Raw genomic sequence first — 24001 nt, forward strand, 5'->3', positions numbered from 1 at the left:
TCTACACTTGTCAAATCAGTAATACGACTTTTTACCTTCAGATTCTGAAAAGCAAAGCTAGGCCTTGTGGCTCACGCCTGTAATTTTAGGTCCCAGAAGTTAGATGTAGGAACACTTTGAATGTAGGAGAGCCTGAGAAGTACATAAAGAGAAACCTTGACTGGAGGAGGACAGAGAGTAAGTTTGACAAACTTTGTATTGAAATGCATATTGAAAGTCATTGCTTCACAAACAAGTTTAAAGATAAAAATTAGTGCCTGGAAAGATGTTTTTATTATTAAGTGAGTAAATTGCTCTAGAAGAAGACCTGAGTTTGGATTCCCAGTGCCCAAGCTCTGAGGCATACAAGTTCCTCCAAATCCAGTTCGAGAGATTAATATACCATACGCAGAGATAAAGAAACACATGCAAGGAACCTAAATTCATGTTAAAATACCATACACAGACACATAGGCACACAGGTACACAGATCCACAGACACTTAGACATACAGATAAGCAGACAAACAGGCATGCACACACACACACACACACACACACACACACACACACTTAACAGCAAAATAGTATATAAATAAAAGTTAAAGAAACAATAAAACAAAATCCATAAAAGTAAAAATAAACAATAAAATGCAAAGAAAATAAAAAGCAAACAAAGCCCATATAAGTAAATGAGAGGAAATAAGTGATACAATAATCATAGTAGAATTCATTGAAATTGGGTATAGAACAATCATGAAGAAAATTAATATTATTGTTAGACTTCCCAGCCACTTGGGGAGCTGATGCTAGAGGATTTCAAATCCAAGGCCTTCCGTGGCTATACAAAGTGAGTTCAAGTCCAACCTGACAAAATATGAGAGATCTTCTCCCAAACTCCTGGAGATTCTGTTTTAAAAATAAAAAGCAACAAAAAGAAGGCTGAGGACATGGTGGCATGACAGAATGTCTATAGAGTATTAAGTCTCATATTTAATACTGGTACCACTGATTAATGTCAGAATTAAAATGAATGATTTAAGAGGAAATTGAAATGATATGCCTTTTAAAAATGCTGATTACAAAAGTGACAAAGTTCTAACATCAGGACAAATTTACTGGAAGACAAGCAATTCAAGGCCCATGTCTAAAAATAGTAAAAGCAATATACATTAAACTAGTAGCCAACATCTAACCAAATGGAGAGAGACTTGAAGCAATCCCAGTAAAATAAGGAACTAGACAAGGCTGCCCACTCTCTCCCTATATATTCAATTTAGTACTTGAAATCCTAGCCAGAACAATTAGACAACAAAAGGAAGCCAAATGGATACAAGTTGGAAAGGAAGAAGTCAAAATATCACTATATGCAGATATGATAATATACTTAAGTGACCCCAAAAGTTCCACCAGAGAACTACTAAGCCTGATAAACAACTTCAGCAATGTGTTTGGGTATAAAATTAACTCAAACAAATCAGTAGCCTTCTTCTACACAAAAGATAAACAGGCTGAGAAAGAAATTGGGGAAATGACACCCTTCATAATAGAAGCTTTGTAGTTTTTTGAAGTTCCATTTGTCGATTCTTAATCTTAGGGCATAACTCTTTGTTCTGTTCACCAAAGTTTCCCCAGTGCCCAAGTGTTCATGGTCCTTCCTGAATTTTTCTTCTAATAGTTTGAATGCATCTGATTTTATGTGGAAGTTCTTGATCCACTTTGACTTAAGCTTTGTAAAGGGCATTGAGAATGGGTAGAATTGCATTCTTCTACATGCTGACCTCCAGTTTAACCAGCATAATTTGTTGAAAATGCTATCTTTTTCACACTAGATGGTTTCAGCACCTTAGGGAAAGATCAAGTGACCATAGGTGTGTGGGTTCATTTCTGGGTCTTCAATTCTATTCCCCTGATCTCCCTGCTGGTTTCTGTACCAATACCATATAGTTTTTATCATGGTTGCTCTGTAATACAGCTTGAGATCAGAGAAAGTGATTCCCACAGAAGTTCTTTTATTGTTGAAGATAGTTTTCGCTATCCTTGGTGTCTTAGTTAGGGTCATATTGCTGTGAAGAGACACCATGACCAATGTAAATTTTATAAAAGGACAATATTTAATTGGGGCTGGCTTACAGGTTCAGAAGTTCAGTCTAGTACCATTAAGGCAGAAGCATGGCAGCATCGCAGTATCCAGGCAGGCATGATGCAGGAGGAGCTGAGTTCTACATCTTCACCTGAACGAAGCAAGGAATAGACTGAGCATCCTCAGGCAGCTAGGAGGAGGTTCTCCAAGCCCACCCCCACAGTGACATACTTCCTCCAACAAGGCCACACCTTCTACTAGTGCCACTCCCTGGGCCAAGCATATGCAAACCATCACACTTTTTTTTGTTATTTGCAAATTGCTCTTTGTAACTTTATAAAGAATTGAGTTGGAATTTTGATGGGGATTGCATTGAATCTATAGATTGCTTTTTGCAAGATGGCTGTTTTTACAATATTATTCCTGCCTATACATGAGCATGGGAGATCTTTCCATCTTCTGAGATCTTCACTTTCTTTCTTCAAAGACTTCAAGTTCTGTCATAAAGATCTTTCACTTGCTTGGTTAGAGTCACCCCGAGATATTTTATATTATTTGTGACTATTGTGAAGGCTGCCATTTCCTAATTTATTTCTCTGCCAGTTTATCTTTTGAGTAGAGGAAGGATACTTATTTGTTTGAATAAATTTTATGTCCAACCACTTTGCTGAAGTTTATCAGGTTTAGGAGTTCTCTGGTTGAAATTTTGGAGTCACTATAGTATACTATCATATCATCTTCAAATAGTGATATATTCAGTTTCATTCCCAATTTGTATCCATTTGACCTCTTTTGGTTGTCTTATTTCTCTTACTAGGACTTCAAGTACTGTATTGAATAGGTAGGGAGAGATCTAGTTCCTGATTTTACTGGGATAGCTTCAAATTACTCTCCATTTAGTTTGATGTTGGTTATTGGTGTGCTGTATATTGCTTTTACTATGTTTAGGTACAGCCTTTGAATTCCTGATATTTCCAAGACATTTAAAATGAAGTGGTGTTGAATTTTGTCAAATGCTTTCTCAGCATCTAATGAGATGATCGTGTGTGTGTGTGTGTGTGTGTGTGTGTGTGTGTGTGTGTGTGTTTTTCCTTTGAGTATTTTCATATAGTGGACTATGTTGATGGATTTCTGTATATTGAACCCTGCATCACTGAGATGAAGCCTACTTTTTCATTATCTGTTCTTGGATTCTGTTTGCAAGAATTTTTTGGGGGTATTTTTGCATAGATTTTCCTACCAGAAATTGGTCTGAAGTTCTCGTTCTTTGTTGGGTCTTTGTGCTGTTTAGGTATAAGCATAATTGTAGCTTCATAGGTGGAATTGGGTAGTGCTCCTTCTGTTTCTATTGTGTAGGATAGTTTGCACAGCATTGGTATGAGATCTTGTATGAAGGTTTGATAGAATTCTACACTACAACCATCTGTTCCTGGGCTTTTATTCATTGGGAGAATTTTAATGACTGCTTTAATTTCTTTAGGAGTTATGAGACTATTTAGATGGTTTGTTTGATCCTGGTTTAACTTTTATACCTGGTATCCAACTAGAAAATTGTCCATTTCTTCCATATTTTCCATGGACTGACCATGGAGACCACAATGGAGGAGTTAGGGGAAAGGCTGAAGGAGATGAAGGGAATTGCATTCCCATAGGAAGAATAACAATATTAACCAACCAGTCCCCTACAATCGCCCCCCACCATCCGAGCTTCCCAGTAGTAAACCACCAACCAAAGTATACACATGGAGGGACTCACAGCTCCAGCTGCATTGGTCGCAGAGGATGTCCTTGTCTGGCATCAATGGGGGGGGGAGGGTTCATTGATCCTGTGAAGGCTTGATGCCACAGCATAGATGTATGCTATGGTGGTGAGGTGGGAGTGGGTTGGTGGGTGGGGGTACACCCTCATATGAACAGGGGCGAGGGAGTGGAATAGGGGCTTTTGGAGGGAACTGTGAAGGGGAATAACATTTGAAACGTAAATATACAAAATAAACAAATAAAACATTAATAATTTAAAAAAGTAAAGGCATTTACCGTCATATGTGGACCTAAGTTTTTCATAGCAACTATGCTTCAAGTTCCAAATAAAAAACTTGTGCTATTCTATGTCAAGGTTTGGATCAAAAGACTGTGTCTTCTAGTCTAAAGATCTGGCTATCTGGTGTGCCCTCCATTTCTGAATTGTAGTTTTTTTTTCTAGATTAAAGGTCAAATATAAATAATAACCAGGTTATACTAGTGCTTATATATAGCTATCCCATATTCAATTGGGAGCACAATAAATAAACATTAAGCTTATCTAAGTGGAATCTTGCCCTGAGGTCACCACACAATTTTTTTTTATCCCTTTGAACACAGGATTCAGCTCTATTCTACTTCCTGGTGCCCTGTTAATACTTAAACCATGCATTTTGTATTTTTTCTTCCTCAGCTTACTACTTTTGATCAAGATGCCCTTCATAATAGTGAACCAGAGGACGAAATCTATGCTGGACTCTTCTGAACCTTCCCTTGTTAATGCAATTAATCTGAATCTCTTCACCTTAGCCTCAGGGAGAATCCCAAGAAAGGGGTAAAAAAACAGCCACATTCTTCACCTAGAGACCTCTAGGCCACAAACTAAAATTCTCCTCTGAATCCTCTTGAGCTATGATCCCACAGTTCAAAACACCCTCAGGAACACTGTTTTTCATATTTTTACTCATATGGCTCAACAAGCCCCACTAACACATTTCATTGCTTTACAAAGTCCCAAAATCTACAAACCTCCAAACAAAAATATGATCGGGACTATCACAGCAATACCCTAGTCCCTGGTACTAGCTTCTGTCTCAGTTAGGTTTTCATTGTTCTAAAGAGACACCATGACCAATGCATTTGTATAAAGATAAACATTTAATTGAGGCTGGCTTACTGTTTCAAAGGTTCAGTACTTTTTCATTGTGGTGTGAAGTATAGCAGCAGGAAGGCAGACATTGTGCTTGAGAAGGAGTTGAGAGTTCTACATTTTGATATTACTGCAAACAGGAAAGAATGTCTCTTCTGCACTGACAGCTTGAGCAGTTGGGGCCCTCAAAACCTGCCTACACAGTGGGACAATTCCTCCAACAAGTATACAACTTTTCTAATAAAGCCACCCATTCTAATAGTGCCATTTCTCATGGCTTAAGCACATTCAAACCACGACACAAATACTATGGAGGCAAACACTTATGCACTTAAAATAGGAATAAATTCTTAAAGCAAAGAAAAGCAATTCTTAGATCCTCATACTAACCCTCAGATTGATTACTATAAATGATATAGTTATCAGTGTTAACAGTATATCTGGGCATGAGGGTTTAAAATTGTTTTCAGCCCAATATTTTCCCAACAGATTACTGCTCATTGACATGCTGATAACTAATATACTTGATCAAAATTGACATTTTAATGTAAAATTGGATTGGAATAAAATGGTGAGATTAATTGTTGTGGAAATAAAGTATTATATATTCAATAAAGTGTATACAGCACAGCAGTTTTATGTGCAAATGTATGTTTGTGTTTATGCCTCCCTTAAGCATCACATATTCATGTTATATATCTACAGGTGAATAGCTACAGCCTTAGATATTTTAAGTATCTTTAAATTCACTGTTATTACAGATTGTAGCCCAAAATTACCAAAGTTGTTTAGTCAAAATGTTTGTCCAGCTTCAGAGGCAAAAGTAACCCTGAATTAACAAATTATTAACTTAAAATCCTAACATTTAGTCAACTACAAATGGGGAAAGGAACTGATATGTGTGTCTGCGTGTGTGTGTGTGTGTGTGTGTGTGTGTGTCTCTTTTGGTGGTAGCATTATGAAGCCGCATCTGTAGCACAGCATAGACCATGCATGGTGATGCACATCTGTAATCCAATCATTTAGCAGATGGATGCAAGAGGATTAAGGAGTTCAAGGTTTTCTTTTCCAAACTGGGATAGTAAGAGACTGTGTCAAAAATGAGAGCAAATGAAAACAAAACAAAACAAAACAAAACCCCAGCCAAACAAAAGAACAACACAACTTATTTGAAACATTTTAGACTAGTACATTAAACCCAGCTATCTTTCTCCCTTTCTCCAAATGCATTATTTTATATTCAACTATCTGGTGCTCATCTCATATGATTTGGGCTTCTGACATATTCTCATTGAATTGTAGTGTTGAATAAGTCATGTTAGGAATAAAGAGCATTCTAGGGACATGGGATAGTATTTGTTATGTTCATAATCGTGACTCATACGTAGTATCAAGGGAGCTAGGGAAGATCCAAAAACACCTGTTGTGAAGAGACACAGAAATAGTTCCCTAAATCAGGAAGTTCCAAGCTTTTGGATCAGCTACTGCACAGACCTTAGTGTAAATTTTAGGGCAAGAAAACGAAACCAGATTAGATGTGGATCAACACATGAACAGACTGTATATACAGTCTGGAATTCTACTCAGCTCTAAAGAAAAATTAAGTCATGAAACAAAGGTAAATGAATGTATTTGGATAATATAAAATTAAGGTGATCTAAACTTAGACAAAATCCCCATGTCATCCATCACTGTATATCCTAGCTGATAAAGTATACATCTATGAGAGAGATGAGGGAGAATGGGGGTCACAAGGGACTGGGTACCAGTGGAAATCATTGATGGAGGAGCTGAGGGAAAGGAGTTTTGCTACTCTGAGCTGATGTCGACCAGTGTGTTCCAGCAGTAGAAGAACAGAGCACTCACATCTCAGTCTCATACAAATCCATGTGTGTATATGGGATATTTGATGTAACTCAGTAACCAAGTGTTAATATTTGCTTTTGACCAAGTCACATGCAAATATGTTCAATATTTATGATGAATATATAATCTTTAATTTGAAAACATCAATACTCAGTAAACCATGACTGATTTCTCTGCTAAAACAAATAATTAAAATGTATTTTACTTGAAGAAGAAACATGAGCTGTGGGTACACTGATGCTGTCAGTGTTAATGGTGTTTTCATCTGTGCAGTTTTATGGACAGTTCTACACTGTGTCTTGTGTTAAGTAGAAGATATATTGTGTGGAAAATGCCAAACTCATTAGTCTTACCTGTGATAAGCTAATATTTCATCAAAACCTCAATATTTGGATATTTGGATCTGCAGAAGACTGTAAGATACATGGAATTTCAAAAAGTAGGGATCCTTACCATACATACTTATTCTATCTGCACTTACATCACAATTTCTTCTTCTTCTTCTTCTTCTTCTTCTTCTTCTTCTTCTTCTTCTTCTTCTTCTTCTTCTTCTTCTTCTTCTTCCTTCTTCCTCTTCCTCTTCCTCTTCCTCTTCCTCTTCCTCTTCCTCTTCCTCTTCCTCTTCCTCTTCTCTTCCTCTTCTTCTTCTTCTTCTTCTTCCTCTTCTTCTTCTTCTTCTTCTTCTTCTTCTTCTTCTTCCTCTTCTTCTTCCTCTTCTTCTTCTGCTCCTCCTCCTCCTCCTCCTCCTCCTCCTCCTCCTCCTCCTCCTCCTTCCCTTCTTAAAATCCCTTCAACACAATTTTCCTCTTTCTATTACTGGTATCTATCTGCCTATTTGTGCAATCTATTTTATGATCACCTCTCTCTCTCTCTCTCTCTCACACACACACACACACAAGAGAAAGAGAGAGAGAGAGAGAGAGAGAGAGAGAGAGAGAGAGAGAGAGACATGAAGGAAGGAAAGAGGAGGAACAAGTGTAAGTATTAAATGCTGCAATATATATATATATATATATGTATTTGACATGTACTTGTCCATCTACATCTTTTATCATCCATCTTACTGTTATCTATAAATCTACCATCAATTTATGTCATATATCATCTATTATGTATTTATCTATCTATAAATCTATCATTTATCTATCATCTATCCATCCTCTGTCTATTTATCTATCATTTATTATTTGTATGTTTTTCTATCCATCACCTACATATTAATATACTGTTTATTTTCTGTTTATCACATTTCTATATTTTTAGTCTTTTAGTAAAATGCAATAATCTTTAACTCTCAACTCTATGTGCCTCCCAAGTTAGGGTGAGCTGAGATAAACAAATTCTTTTTGTCCTTTTAAAGCATATTTAAATTCAGAATGGAGTTGTAGCTTTAAGATAGCTCTAGTTAGTTTAGATTATTTCAGAGTCCATCCTGATGTGTCATATTCAGTTCACATTATTCCATTTCTGCTGGCATTCCATGCCTTCAAATGTTCTACTTCATCACTATATACATAACTTGAATTCTTTATTTTCTTTCACAGATAGAACTTCTATTTTGTAGATATCTAAAAAGTGAATAGTTAAAACATAATTATAATAACATATGAGTTAAGGCAAATTGCTAATTTCAAAAAACATTTCATAAGGTTGAATATAAAGTATCTCCATCATGGCCAAAGATAAGGCTCAGTGGATGAAGGAGATTGTCATTTGTGACCCTGAATTCAGTTCCTGAACCCACATGGTGGAAGAATAGAGCAAACGCCAACAAGCCATCCTCTGACCTCCACTACTGTGCCCCAGTCTATATATGCACATATGCACAAAATAAACAAATGGCATTAAAACCTTCACCAACTCTGTATGAAACTGGTGTATCACATTTAAAGCCAGCATATTAATATGAACTATTAACATTTCTGAATTAAATAAGGATTATTTTTAACTTTTACAGATATTTGAATAACTATATAAACAAACAAATTTATTTAATTAACCTTATAGAAATGAATTTACACTAGTCAAAAAATAAAAATCTTAAAAAATATCACTAGTGCGTTGATTTTTTACTCTTTAATTCTTTTGTTTTGTTTTGTTTTTGCTTTCCTAAAAATAAATTCTTATTTTTATTTATGTATATATCTGAGTCTGTGTATCCGTGTTAGCCAGAAAAGAGTGGCAGATTCTCTGGAGCTAAAGTTACAGGCAGTTAAGATGTAGAACCTGGGAACTGAACCAGAATCCTCTGAAAGCTCTCTTATTGCCAAACATCTCTCGAGACCCATTTTTCCCTCTGTTATTTGTAGGTAAGATTTTACTCTGACTTTCTATTCTAGTGACAACACAACCCTTTTATTGGGTGCATCTTGTTGCCAATTACAGCTGTAGAACCTTAGTGTTAAAATGGCAATATAACAACAGTTTAACTTCCTTGAAAAAAGTCAGAAAACAGGCATAGGGGGGTGGATTCTACGCTTAAAAGTTTGAGCTTTTTACTGAACAATGAGGACATTCATGTCATCCTTGGTTGTGGGCCTTATCTGAGTTACCACAGCTGCAGCTGAACATAATTGTAGTCCCCATGTCTGAACTGGGAGGGGAGGAAGGAAAGGGATGACAGAGAAGCTCAGTCCTTACAAATTGGATTCTGAGTGCAAGGGAGAGCCAAGCAGGGAAAGATAGTATATCTGCACACAATCTTGGTATGATTTTTATAGTAGATACCACAGAGTGTCTTAGAAGCATTAAGGAGTCCAACAAATGAAGAAAATAACCCCATGGCTGAGATGTACGAGTGTGCCTACTCTCCCTTACACAATTCCTTCACCTAAGAGGGATGCTGAAAATTTAGGAGAAGACTGCCAAGAAAAGAGGGAGACAGAGAGACAGACAGAAAAAGGAAAAAAAAGAAAGGAAAAAAAAGAAAGGAAGGAAGAAAAAAGGAAAGAGAAGGATCAAATGTGAGTATTAACTGTTGCAAAGTTGAGTAACTCTTCACCTACTTGGACATGGTTTCTAGAAAATAGAAAGGACAGGGGGCAAATACAATTTCTCCAAGCTGAAAGAATGGAACAGAATCATTGACTACTAAACAAGGCAGGAAAGAAGCAGAAGCCATTCATAACGGTGACAAGTTCAGTTCCTGTGAGAAGAAAACCTTTATCTGAATACAACTGAATCCATAGTGACCTACCAGTCTTATTTCCTCCTAGGAGGACTTTCCTAATTCTTCTTAAGGTGCATATCTAGCTACAAGGATCAACAACCATAGTCAGGTTTTGACATTGTTTGAGTGTTTTAATGATCATTAATTCTTGATATGGGTAATTATTTTTAGGTCAAATTTGTTTATAGTGTGCCCTCTGCTATTAAACTTATCTTATGGGAGGTGAGGGTCCTTATGTATTCAGAGCTGAGTACACATACGTAGGCTAGTTCTTGGCCTTTGAAAGACTGATGGAACACCATTTTTAAGTTGTAATAGGCACCATTTCCTTTACCCAGTTAGTTCGAATCTTCTTCCCAGTTGGAACCAGTGTGGCCTTTCTTTTTCTCATGTCTTAGCCTTGTGATCTTTACCTTTAAAAATTCCGGGTGAGCTGGATGCTTGCTAGGCTGTGAAGAATGGTGAAAAAACATGTTACAGGAATGTGCAGTGGTGTCTTTCACTGGAACTCTCTACGCTGAGTGAAATCCCCATGAAGAAGTTGCAGGAAGAGAGAATTGTACATAACAAATTTATTTGTTATTTTTTGCTGTCGTTGGTCTATTTTCTTCTTATAGAATATGGCATTCATGGATGATAATTAATTAATTACAATGCAAAAGTAACTCTTCCCAGGTTGATGAAAAACACACTCATCTATCTCCCAATAATTGTTTCAGTATTTCAATTTAGCCGCTCAGCAAAATAAATGTAGTTACTTTCAGTGATATGTCACAGCCATGAAATAACTTGTTCTGGATTTTTTTTCTGAGCACCTCTGTGTCTTTGTAACATGATGCTGTCTGTCTGCTTGATGTTAGTAACTCTTTGTTTTCTCTTCACAGAACACACATCTTACTGTAAACTTCATTACTTATATAAACATTCAGTTATTTTTAGCTTTCAAGGCCATGTTCTTTAGTCTGACTATGTTTACTCACTAATAGTGAATCTTATATTTATTTCCATGTGTGAGGCAGGTGTAAATCTATAGCAACTACTTTGTTTTCAAAGGACTACTACTCCTTTCATAATTCAAGATCTATGATTATCTGAGGCTACGAGGGAATAAAGAAAACAGACAAACTGAAAAGTTGGGACCTGGTGGACTGGGGTCTTTAATGAAGATACTGAGGCATATTTATTATATACTGTTGAAGCGAGGTGTGGATATATAACACACATCTAACCAAAGGGGCAGTGCTACCTCTTGGTATACAACAGAATCAAGGAAGCAGGTTTAGCTAATCTTGGTAGGAGCAGTCTTTAAGGGAGCAGTCTTCAGGCCATACAAATCCAGAGGAGAAAGTTATGGTGGGCATTTTTTTTTGCACTCAATGTTGACTTAGCCCCACCCAGGCATTGTTGTCCCTCTAAGCCTTTCTCTGAGTGTGTGTGTTGGGAGGGGAGTGTTGTGATTGGTTCACAGGTTTTAGGTTTGGGTCCTTGACATCATTGTGACATGTCAAAAAGCATTCTCTCAGAACCTCAAGACTTCATTTACTCCTCTGTTCCTCCTACAATTTTTCAGGAATGTCTTTTTCTTCTACCAGAGAAAGGTAGAATGCCTTGTCAGAACACACTGAAAGAAAGAAAGAAAGAAAGAAAGAAAGAAAGAAAGAAAGAAAGAAAGAAAGATAGAAAGAAAAGGAAAGGAAAGGAAAGGAAAAGAAAGAAAGATAGAAAGAAAGAAGGAAAGAAAGAAGAAAGGCATTTCTTTAGCTGGCCAGATTGCCTACACTTTTCTCTGATTTGGCATTTTACATGTGTAGTTCCAGTCTCCAGCAATCACCCTGGCCTATTGGAATTTTCACTATAAATTATAAAATTCTCTGTTCTTTCCACTCCTCTCCCCAGTCCTTTCAAGATTATATCAAACAGTGTTACCATACTGTTTTATCTGTTTTTCTCCATAAGACTTGGAATAAAACTGAAGGTACCTCATAGAGGAGGATGGCTGCTAATTTATATTTCATCTGAATTAGCCAGAGGATGCTTGTAAGTAAGCATCAGAAAAGTAGCAGTCAGAGAAAGTTTCATACAATGGTTGTTCAGGGTTGAAAATATATGTGCTTCAAAAGGCCGGAAATAGCAAATTTCACTGTTTTTCCAGAGATATGAAAAATATTATTTTTTTGTGCGTTTTAATGGATTAAATTCCATTAAGAGCTTTTTTTTTCTGAATTCACAGTTATTACATAAGTGAACCTAGGGCCACTGTGTGCTTCCTGATTCAAGTGTTTTTATGTTTCTACAAATATTATAATGGCCCTCTTTGAAACCTTTCTTCCAAAAACCCAAGAACACCCACTTTAACTTCCTGTACTTTACACAGGTGTGGTGTATCCAACTTTCATTAGTTCCTATTAAAAACAAACCTGATTAAGTTAAAAATTACCCAGTGATTGTGGGCTTAAAACCTACAACCATTAGTTGTGGGGGTTCAAACCACAGGGCCTGAGTTCCATGCCTAGTAGCCTATCAGTGTCCCACAACCACCTATAACTCCACCACTTCTCCTGCACACACATGTCCACACACCCACACACAGCCACATAGATTAAAGAAAATCTCCCCTTGGTTAATCAGACTGCCATTTGCTTCAGAAGAAACAAGACAACACTAACAGCATTAAAATAACTAAACCCTATTCCCACTTACAGCTTTCAGATGTGTTTGTCATTGTCTATACCTCTAGTTTCACTTAGAGCTCTAAGCTCCAGGTAGTGAGGTCCTTGCTGAGCATGCAGGAGGCCATGGGTCCTATCTCTGCAGGAGGCCATGGGTCCTATCTCTGGAACCACTTACATTTATCATGCTGTAAAACCTATCATGCCATCATGCAGAATGGTGCAGAATGAGCATCAGAAGTGTTAAGAATGAATAGCAAATTAAAGTCTACCCTGAATTAAATGAAACTTTCTTTTTCTTTCTTCCTTCCTTCCTTCCTCTTTCTTTCTTTCTTTCTTTCTTTCTTTCTTTCTTTCTTTCTTTCTTTCTTTCACTTTATATCTTGTTCTAGAATATTTAATTCCAATCTGGTGTTGCTACCCAGCCTTTAATCATTTAGTTCCTGGATAAAAGACAAACACAAACTTTATATTTATAATAAGCTTTGCTTAGCACAAGAGATGACGTTATAATAACATATAATACTAATCACATGTAACACATTTGACATGAATGATATTTCAGTTACTATTGTTGACCAGGTGTTTGCTAATAATGTCAGATGAAAATGTGGTCCAAGCTGGAGAGACAGTCCAAGGATTAGGAGTGCTTGCTGTTCTTCCAGAGGTTTGGTTCCTTCAGTTCTGTTCCAAACACCCAAGTTAGGTGACTCACAACCACATGTAACTCCAAGTTCAGTGGCTCTGATGCCCATTTCTGACCTTTTTGTTTACCTACATGCATGTGATTACACACACACACACACACACACACACACACACACACACACACACATTAATAAAAAGAAAAAAGTATCTAAAAAATTACAAATGTGTTTGCCTTCTTAATACTTAAATTGGTCTCTTCTACTATGTAACCTGTAAACTTATTTCTACATTGGGAACCCACTATCCACTGTCGATGCCACCCTGATGAATAAAGTGCTGTGAGTCTTTCCATTAACTAGAAAAGAGAATCAGGTTAAGCCTTTACTAATTCTAACTATATATACTATGGAATTAATTAGTGAAAAATATAATTTATGATTTTATTTTCGACAAGATTTAAGAGTTGCTAATTGCTGCATGACATAAATACTTGTATGTATTTGTGTTTGTGTGTGTGTGTGTGTGTGTGTGTGCGTGTGTATGTGAGACATTTGCTCCTATGACTGTGCATATATGGAAGTCAGAAATTGATTGATAGTGGGAATCTCCCTCTATCATTCTCCACTTTAATGTTTGAGACACGATTACTCATGGAAGCTCACTAATTCAGCATGTTTGCACATCCAGCAATCCCCTGGTATTCTCTTACCTCTACCTCACCAGAAATGGAAATTACCTGGCTACACATGGTTTTGTCCATGGACGTATGGGATCTGAACTCAGATCCTCAGGTTTGTGCAGCAGGCACTTTATCTGCTGAGCCATCTTTCCAGCCCTGGATATTACTTTTGCTATGGTTCTTTCATAGTCCCAGAATTGTTATTCATGCCGCTTCATGAGCTAGTGGATGGCAATATACATGAGGGAAAAAAAATGATGCCTGCTGTAATTTTTTGGCAGTTATATTCTTCTCGTATTTGAACCAGTGGGAAAATAAGGAAGAATGCAGTTTCTGCATATTAATCAGGGGTGACAAGAACTTATTATGATTTAATAGGTGAGTAAATGCAAGCTGAGAAGTCAGGGACCAAGTTGCCTGTAGCTCTGTCTCCAGATCTCATTGCATAAGTGACAAGCCTTTACCCTCCCTCAGTTCCACTAAAGACATTTTAACAGGGCAAACAGGTGAGGGTAGATTTCTTCCTGCAGATGCAAATAAGCTATTGGGAATCATAGTGTCTGATCATCTCATTGGAACAACCTTGCCTCATTTCGAGTATTGGTTGCATTAACATGAAACACTTCATCAAGGAAATGCTGCTTTTACCACCTGCAAGGGAAACATAGCTCTCTCAATGATATGAGTCTTCCTATCTTGTAATGTTCTGGGTGACATGCGGCAGACACATCTGCTCTTATGACTTACTAACGATAACCCACAACACATGCTTTAGCTTCCAACCTTGACGTTTCTGCCAGAAATAGAAATCAAATATAAACACAACACTTGGGGTAACCTTTAAGGATTAATATAACTCATTACATTTGCTCACGCAGATGTCTTCTTTCATCTGGTATGTTTCTCCTTTTTTCATATTTGTGGCTAATTATGGAAAATGACTATTGGGGTAAATATTTTCAAAAAGAAAGGCACGTTTACTCTGCTGCTTTGTATTTCTTCATTTACAAACAGGTGTGTCAGGATGTTCCAGGCAGAGAAGGATGAGAAGGATTCACGAGGTTCATAGGAAAGCCACTGCAGGCATCAATATGCTTGTGATTCAGCAAGAGACCCTGACTCAAAAACAAGGGATAGGACTTGTTTAACAAAGACACGGGTATTGAACTCTGGCTTTCATACATGTGTGCACACGCATACACACCATCACACACACACACACAAAATATGGACGCACAATTTTTGTCTTAAGAATTCACTGGCTGGCGGCCATTGTTAGTCTCAATGCACAGCTTTCCCTTCATGCTGATTGATCTACATTCCTCTGGTTTATAGATGTAGAACACACAGTGGGGTCACTCCATTTCCCAATTAGCAACATCAGTCTTTTTTACCCATATCTGGGAATTCTTCAGTTTTCTGCATCCTTATTGTTTTATAATGAGTCATTAAAGACCCTTTCATGGAATATTCCCTTTAACTATTCATTTTAGTTTTTTTTTCTTGAGGTTACCTTCCTATGTGTTACACATGTTAGAAGCTTTTTCACTTTTATTTTAAATTTAATTTTTTAATAGAAAAACATATTGGTTTCACACATACACACACACATACACACACACACACATGCACGCACGCACGCACACACACACCCTCAATACAGTCACTCAGCATTTCTCCCTAAATAATTTCATGTCCAAAATGCTTTGAACCACCTCATATGTAGCCTACTCAGTTCCCTTAAAAAGAGGGTATGTTGGGACAAGTACAGATTTATGTAGAAATTCCTACATTATTTTTGAGCATATACTCCTGTATTATCTCAATACTCCTAAGAAAATGTTTTAAAGTAGAATATTCACCTTTGAAAGCATCAAAGAGTTTAGGAAATGGCCATCATTTGGGGTGGGGAGCTATCAACCATTTTTCAAATTGTCAAATTTACTGCATAAAATGAAGATTTTAGAATAAAGGCAGCAAAATTACCAAAGTTCCGTAAAATGAAAACAATGAGTATGTACAAAATAAAATTAATCTTAGAATAACCCTATCAACACCCTCGGGTTAGCACAGAAATCGAGAAAAGCCAACGGCATACACAAATAGTGTTTCAAGTTGTTATCAGAATAACACAAAGTGATGTCAAGGAACGGACTCAGGTGACTTTTCTTCACCAGAGCATGGCTTCTGCCTCAAATCATTCAGTGAAATGCAAAATGGTAGGAAGAGCTTCACCAGAAGCTAATCACAGATTATGGTATCCTTGACTATGGAAAATCTATGCTTATTCCCTAAAGTTAAACCTCTTCTGAAGGAATGCCTGCTCAGTTCATTTAGCCCCTATCATAAGTTTTGAATAAATATGAAGAGTATGCAGATGCATAATAATGTGAACTACTGAGAGACTTTGTGGGGCATTTTATGACTTTACAATAGTTGAGTCTGCACGATGTCTTGACACAGTCTGTGTTACTATAGCGTAATATATAGGGCACTGACATACTTGAGTGATAAAGAAATATATATCTTGCAGTTCTGTAGCATAAAAAATGCAATGCTCAGGTGCTAGCATCTGGAAAAAAAGGCTTTTAACTAGATCATCCATGACGGAGATCAGCAACCTGGATAAATTTTAAGTATGTGGAGAATCAGGCTCACATAGTCTCATTTTGTTAATATTTCCATCCTATTTCACTTTTCTCAGTTCTCCCACCTTTTTCTAGATCCACTTCCTTGTTGATTTTTTTTCTTTCTTTTTTTCCCCCTAAATGTGCTAGACACTGGCTTTAATTTATTTTTTTCTTTTCTCTTTCTAAATTGAATATTTTTCATTTATTTATATTTCAAATACTATCTCCTTTTCTGGTTTCCCGACCATAAACCCCCTATCTTATCCCACCTCCCTCTTCTTCTAAGAGGGTGTTTCTCCACCCACCCACCCACCCCTTTCCTCCTCCCCACCCTGCCATTTCCCTACACTGGGGGTTCCAGGTTTGGCAGGACCAAGGGCTTCTCCTCTCACTGTAATCCAACAAGGCCATCCTCTGCTACATATGCAGCTGGATCCATAGGTCTGCCCATGTGTACTCTCTGGAATGTGGTTTATTCCTTGGGAACTCTGACTGGTTGGTAGTGTTCTTCTTATGGGGTTGCAAACCCCTTCAGCTCCTTCAGTCCTTTCTCTAACTCTGCCAATGGGGACCCCGTTCTCAGTTAATGGTTGTCTGCGAGCATCCAATACTGTATTTGTCATGGTCTAGCAGGGTCATTCAGGAGACAGTTATATCAGGATCCTGTCAGCATGCGCTTATTGGCAACAGCAATAATATCTGGGTATGGATCCCCAGGCAAGGCAGTCTCTGAATGGCTTTTCCTTCAGTCTCTACTAGAAACTTTGTCTTTTTTTCTTCTCCTATGAGTATTTTTGTTACCCTTTCTCAAAAGGACTGAAACACCTGCACTTTGGTCATTCTTTTTGAGCTTCCTGTGGTCTGTGAATTGTATCTTTGGTAATCCAAGCTTTTGGGCTAATCTCAAATTAATAAGTGAGTGCAGACCATGTCTGCTTTTTTGTAAGTGGGTTACCTTACTCAGGAGAATAGTTTTTAGTTTTATCCATTTGTCTATGAATTTCATGAAGTCTTTGTTATTAATATAATATAGATGAGTATTACTCCATTGTATAGATGTATCGCATTTTCTGTATCCATTCCTCTGTTGAAGGACATCTGTTTTTTTCCAGCTTCTGGCTATAATAAATAAGGCTGCTGTGGACAAAGTGAAACATGTGTCCTTGTTATATTTGGAGCTCATTTTGGGTATATGCCAAGATGTGGTAGAGCTGGGTCCTCAGGTAGTACAATGTCCACTTTTCTAAGGAACCTCCAGACTTATTTCCAGAGTGGTTGTACCAGCTTGCAATCCCACCAGCCATGGAAGAGTACTCCTCTTTCTCCACATCTATCACCCATTGTCACCTAAGATTTTGTTCTTAGCCATTATAACTGGTATGAAGTAGAATCTCAGGATTGGTTTGATTTGCATTTCCCTGATGATTTAGGATGTTGAACATTTCTTTAGGTGCTTCTCAACCATTTGACATTCCTCAGTTGAGAATTCTTTGTTTAGCTCTGTACCCAGTTTTTTAAATAGATTATTTGATTCTCTGTAGTATAACTTTTTGAATTCTTTGTATATATTGGATATTAACCCTCTATAGGGTGTAGGACTGGTAAATATCTTTTCCTAATCTGTTAGTTACCATTTGTCCTAATGTTAGTATCCTATGCCTTACAGAAGATTTGCGATTTTAAGAAATCCCATTTGACCGTAGAGGAGGGCCCAGGAGCAGCAGGACCGCTGCACCTGAGACACCGCCATAATCTGAAGGGACCTACGGGATAAACAGTTCTCTGCACCCAAATCCCATGGAAAGGAGAGCTAAACCTTCAGAGAGGCAGACACGCCTGGGAAATCAGAAGAGACTGCACTCTGCCCACATCTCTGACTCCAGAAGAAAACACCAAACGCCATCTGGAACCCTGGTGCACTGAAGCTCCCGGAAAGGGCGGCTCAGATCTTCCTGGTTGCTGCCGCCGTGGAGAGCTTGTAGGCAGCACCCCACGAGCAAACTTGAGCCTCGGGACCACAGGTAAGACCAACTTTTCTGCTGCAAGAGACCTGCCTGATGAACTCAGGACACACTGAGGCAAAATTCCTCTAGGACCGGGCACTTCCCCTGTTTACCAGGAGTCCCAAACCCGCGGATCCCGGCCCGCAGCAGCTCTCTGCTCCCAAACCCCATGGGAGAGAGACCTCACCCCTTGGTCAGGTGGACACTCCTGAGGCTGCGGAGCGGAAGGGACCACCAACACTGCCCACCCCTGCCCACATCCCTGGCCCAAGAGGAAACTGTATACGGCCTCTGGGTTCCCGTAGAGGAGGCCCCAGGAGCAGCAGGACTGCTGCGCCTGAGACACTGCCATAATCTGAAGGGACCTACGGGATAAACAGTTCTCTGCACCCAAATCCCGTGGGAGGGAGAGCTAAAACTTCAGAGAGGCAGACACGCCTGGGAAACCAGAACAGACTGAACTCTGCACACATCTCTGATGCCAGAGGAAAACACCCCTCGAGCAAACTTGAGCCTCGGGACCACAGGTAAGACCAACTTTTCTGCTGCAAGTGACTTGCCTGGTGAACTCCAGACACAGGCCCACAGGAATAGCTGAAGACCTATAGATAGGAAAAACTACACGCCCGAAAGCAGAACACTCTGTCCCCATAACTGGCTGAAAGAAAACAGGAAAACAGGTCTACAGCACTCCTGACACACAGGCTTATAGGACAGTCTAGCCACTGTCAGAAATAGCAGAACAAAATAACACTAGAGATAATCTGATGGCGAGAAGCAAGCACAGGAACCCAAGCAACAGAAACCAAGACTACATGGCATCATCGGAGCCCAATTCTCCCACCAAAGCAAACACGGAATATCCAAACACACCAGAAAAGCAAGATATAGTTTCAAAATCATATTTGATCATGATGCTAGAGGACTTCAAGAAAGACGTGAAGAACTCCCTTAGAGAACAAGTAGAAGCCTACAGAGAGGAATCGCAAAAATCCCTGAAAGAATTCCAGGAAAACACAATCAAACAATTGAAGGAATTAAAAATGGAAATAGAAGCGATCAAGAAAGAACACATGGAAACAACCCTGGATATAGAAAACCAAAAGAAGAGACAAGGAGCTGTAGATACGAGCTTCAACAACGGAATACAAGAGATGGAAGAGAGAATCTCAGGAGCAGAAGATTCCATAGAAATCATTGACTCAACTGTCAAAGATAATGTAAAGCAGAAAAAGCTACTGGTCCAAAACATACAGGAAATCCAGGACTCAATGAGAAGATCAAACCTAAGGATAATAGGTATAGAAGAGAGTGAAGACTCCCAGCTCAAAGGGCCAGTAAATATCTTCAACAAAATCATAGAAGAAAACTTCCCTAACCTAAAAAAAGAGATACCCATAGGCAAACAAGAAGCATACAGAACTCCAAATAGATTGGACCAGAAAAGAAAAACCTCCCATCACATAATAGTCAAAACACCAAATGCACAAAATAAAGAAAGAATATTAAAAGCAGTAAGGGAAAAAGGTCAAGTAACATATAAAGGCAGACCTATCAGAATCACACCAGACTTTTCGCCAGAGACATGAAAGCCAGAAGATCCTGGACAGATGTCATACAGACACCAAGAGAACACAAATGCCAGCCCAGGTTACTGTTTCCTGCAAAACTCTCAATTAACATAGATGGAGAAACCAAGATATTACATGACAAAACCAAATTTACACAATATCTTTCTACAAATCCAGCACTACAAAGGATAATAAATGGTAAAGCCCAACATAAGGAGGCAACCTATACCCTAGAAGAAGCAAGAAACTAATCGTCTTGGCAACAAAACAAAGAGAAGAAAAGCACACAAACATAACCTCATATCCAAATATGAATATAACAGGAAGCAATAATTACTATTCCTTAATATCTCTCAACATCAATGGCCTCAACTCTCCAATAAAAAGACATAGATTAACAAACTGAATACGCAACGAGGACCCTGCATTCTGCTACCTACAGGAAACACACCTCAGAGACAAAGACAGACACTACCTCAGAGTGAAAGGCTGGAAAACAACTTTCCAAGCAAATGGTCGGAAGAAGCAAGCTGGAGTAGCCATTCTAATATCAAATAAAATCAATTTTCAACTAAAATTCATCAAAACGATAAGGAAGGACACTTCATATTCATCAAAGAAAAATCCACCAAGATGAACTCTCAATCCTAAATATCTATGCCCCAAATACAAGGGCACCTACATACGTAAAAGAAACCTTACTAAAGCTCAAAACACACATTGCACCTCACACAATAATAGTAGGAGATTTCAACACCCCACTCTCATCAATGGACAGATCATGGAAATAGAAATTAAACAGAGACGTCGACAGACTAAGAGAAGTCATGAGCCAAATGGACTTAACAGATATTTATAGAACATTCTATCCTAAAGCAAAAGGATATACCTTCTTCTCAGCTCCTCATGGTACTTTCTCCAAAATTGACCATATAATTGGTCAAAAAACGGGCCTCAACAGGTACAGAAAGATAGAAATAATCCCATGCGTGCTATCGGACCACCACGGCCTAAAACTGGTCTTCAATAACAATAAGGGAAGAATGCCCACATATACGTGGAAATTGAACAATGCTCTACTCAATGATAACCTGGGCAAGGAAGAAATAAAGAAAGAAATTAAAGACTTTTGAGAATTTAATGAAAATGAAGGTACAACATACCCAAACTTATGGGACACAATGAAAGCTGTGCTAAGAGGAAAACTCATAGCGCTGAGTGCCTGCAGAAAGAAACACGAGAGAGCATATGTCAGCATCTTGACAGCACACCTAAAAGCTCTAGAACAAAAAGAAGCAAGTACACCCAGGAGGAGTAGAAGGCAGGAAATAATCAAACTCAGAGCTGAAATCAATCAAGTAGAAACAAAAAGGACCATAGAAAGAATCAACAGAACCAAAAGTTGGTTCTTTGAGAAAATCAACAAGATAGATAAACCCTTAGCCACACTAACGAGAGGACACAGAGAGTGTGTCCAAATTAACAAAATCAGAAATGAAAAGGGAGACATAACTACAGATTCAGAGGAAATTCAAAAAAATCATCAGATCTTACTATAAAAGCCTATATTCCACAAAACTTGAAAATCTGCGGGAAATGGACAATTTCCTAGACAGATACCAGGTACCGAAGTTAAATCAGGAACAGATAAACCAGTTAAACAACCCCATAACTCCTAAGGAAATAGAAGCAGTCATTAAAGGTCTCCCAACCAAAAAGAGCCCAGATCCAGATGGGTTTAATGCAGAATTCTATCAGACCTTCATAGAAGACCTCATACTAATACTATCCAAACTATTTCACAAAATTGAAACAGATGGAGCACTACCGAATTCCTTCTATGAAGCCACAATTACTCTTATACCTAAACCACACAAAGACCCAACAAAGAAAGAGAACTTCAGACCAATTTCCCTTATGAACATCGACGCAGAAATACTCAATAAAATTCTGGCAAACCGAATCCAAGAGCACATCAAAACAATCATCCACCATGATCAAGTAGGCTTCTTCCCAGGCATGCAGGGATGGTTTAATATACAGAAAACCATCAACGTGATTCATTATATAAACAAACTGAAAGAACAAAACCACATGATCATTTCATTAGATGCTGAGAAAGCATTTGACAAAATTCAACACCACTTCATGATAAAAGTCCTGGAAAGAATAGGAATTCAAGGCCCATACCTAAACATAGTAAAATCCATATACAGCAAACCAGTTGCTAACATTAAACTAAATGGAGAGAAACTTGAAGCAATCCCACTAAAATTAGGGACTAGACAAGGCTGCCCACTCTCTCCCTACTTATTCAATATAGTTCTTGAAGTTCTAGCCAGAGCAATCAGACAACAAAAGGAGGTCAAGGCAATACAGATCGGAAAAGAAGAAGTCAAAATATCACTATTTGCAGATGATATGATAGTATATTTAAGTGATCCCAAAAGTTCCACCAGAGAACTACTAAAGCTGATAAACAACTTCAGCAAAGTGGCTGGGTATAAAATTAACTCAAATAAATCAGTAGCCTTCCTCTACATAAAAGAGAAACAAGCCGAGAAAGAAATTAGGGAAACAACACCCTTCATAATAGACCCAAATAATATAAAGTACCTCGGTGTGACTTTAACCAAGCAAGTAAAAGATTTGTACAATAAGAACTTCAAGACTCTGAAGAAAGAAATTGATGAAGACCTCAGAAGATGGAAAGATCTCCCATGCTCATGGATTGGCAGGATTAATATAGTAAAAATGGCCATTTTACCAAAAGCGATCTACAGATTCAATGCAATCCCCATCAAAATACCAATCCAATTCTTCAAAGAGTTAGACAGAACAATTTGCAAATTCATCTGGAATAACAAAAAACCCAGGATAGCTGAAACTATCCTCAACAATAAAAGGACTTCAGGGGAATCACTATCCCTGAACTCAAGCAGTATTACAGAGCAATAGTGATAAAAACTGCGTGGTATTGGTACAGCGACAGACAGATAGACCAATGGAATAGAATTGAAGACCCAGAAATGAACCCACACACCTATGGTCACTTGATTTTTGACAAAGGAGCCAAAACCATCAAATGGATAAAAGATAGCATTTTCAGCAAATGGTGCTGGTTCAACTGGAGGTCAACATGTAGAAGAATGCAGATCGATCCATGCTTATCACCCTGTACAAAGCTTAAGTCCAAGTGGATCAAGGACCTCCACATCAAACCAGACACACTCAAACTAATAGAAGAAAAAACTAGGGAAGCATCTGGAACACATGGGCACTGGAAAAATTTCCTGAACAAAAAAAAAAAAAACACAGAATCAACAAATGGGATTTCATAAAACTGCAAAGCTTCTGTAAGGCAAAGGATACTGTGGTTAGGACAAAATGGCAAGCAACAGATTGGGAAAAGATCTTTACCAATCCTACAACAGATAGAGGCCTTATATCCAAAATATACAAAGAACTCAAGAAGTTAGACTGCAGGGTGACAAATAACCCTATTAAAAAATGGGGTTCAGAGGTGAACAAAGAATCCACAGCTGAGGAATGCCGAATGGCTGAGAAACCCCTAAAGAAATGTTCAACATCTTTAGTCATAAGGGAAATGCAAATCAAAACAACCCTGAGATTTCACCTCACACCAGTGAGAATGGCTAAGATCAAAAACTCAGGTGACAGCAGATGCTGGCAAGGATGCGGAGAAAGAGGAACACTCCTCCATTGTTGGTGGGATTGCAGACTGGTACAACCATTCTGGAAATGAGTCTGGAGGTTCCTCAGAAATTTGGACATTGAACTGCCTGAGGATCCAG

This window comes from Rattus rattus, chromosome 10 (genome assembly GCF_011064425.1).
Source record: "Rattus rattus isolate New Zealand chromosome 10, Rrattus_CSIRO_v1, whole genome shotgun sequence".
In the NCBI taxonomy this organism is placed as follows: domain Eukaryota; kingdom Metazoa; phylum Chordata; class Mammalia; order Rodentia; family Muridae; genus Rattus; species Rattus rattus.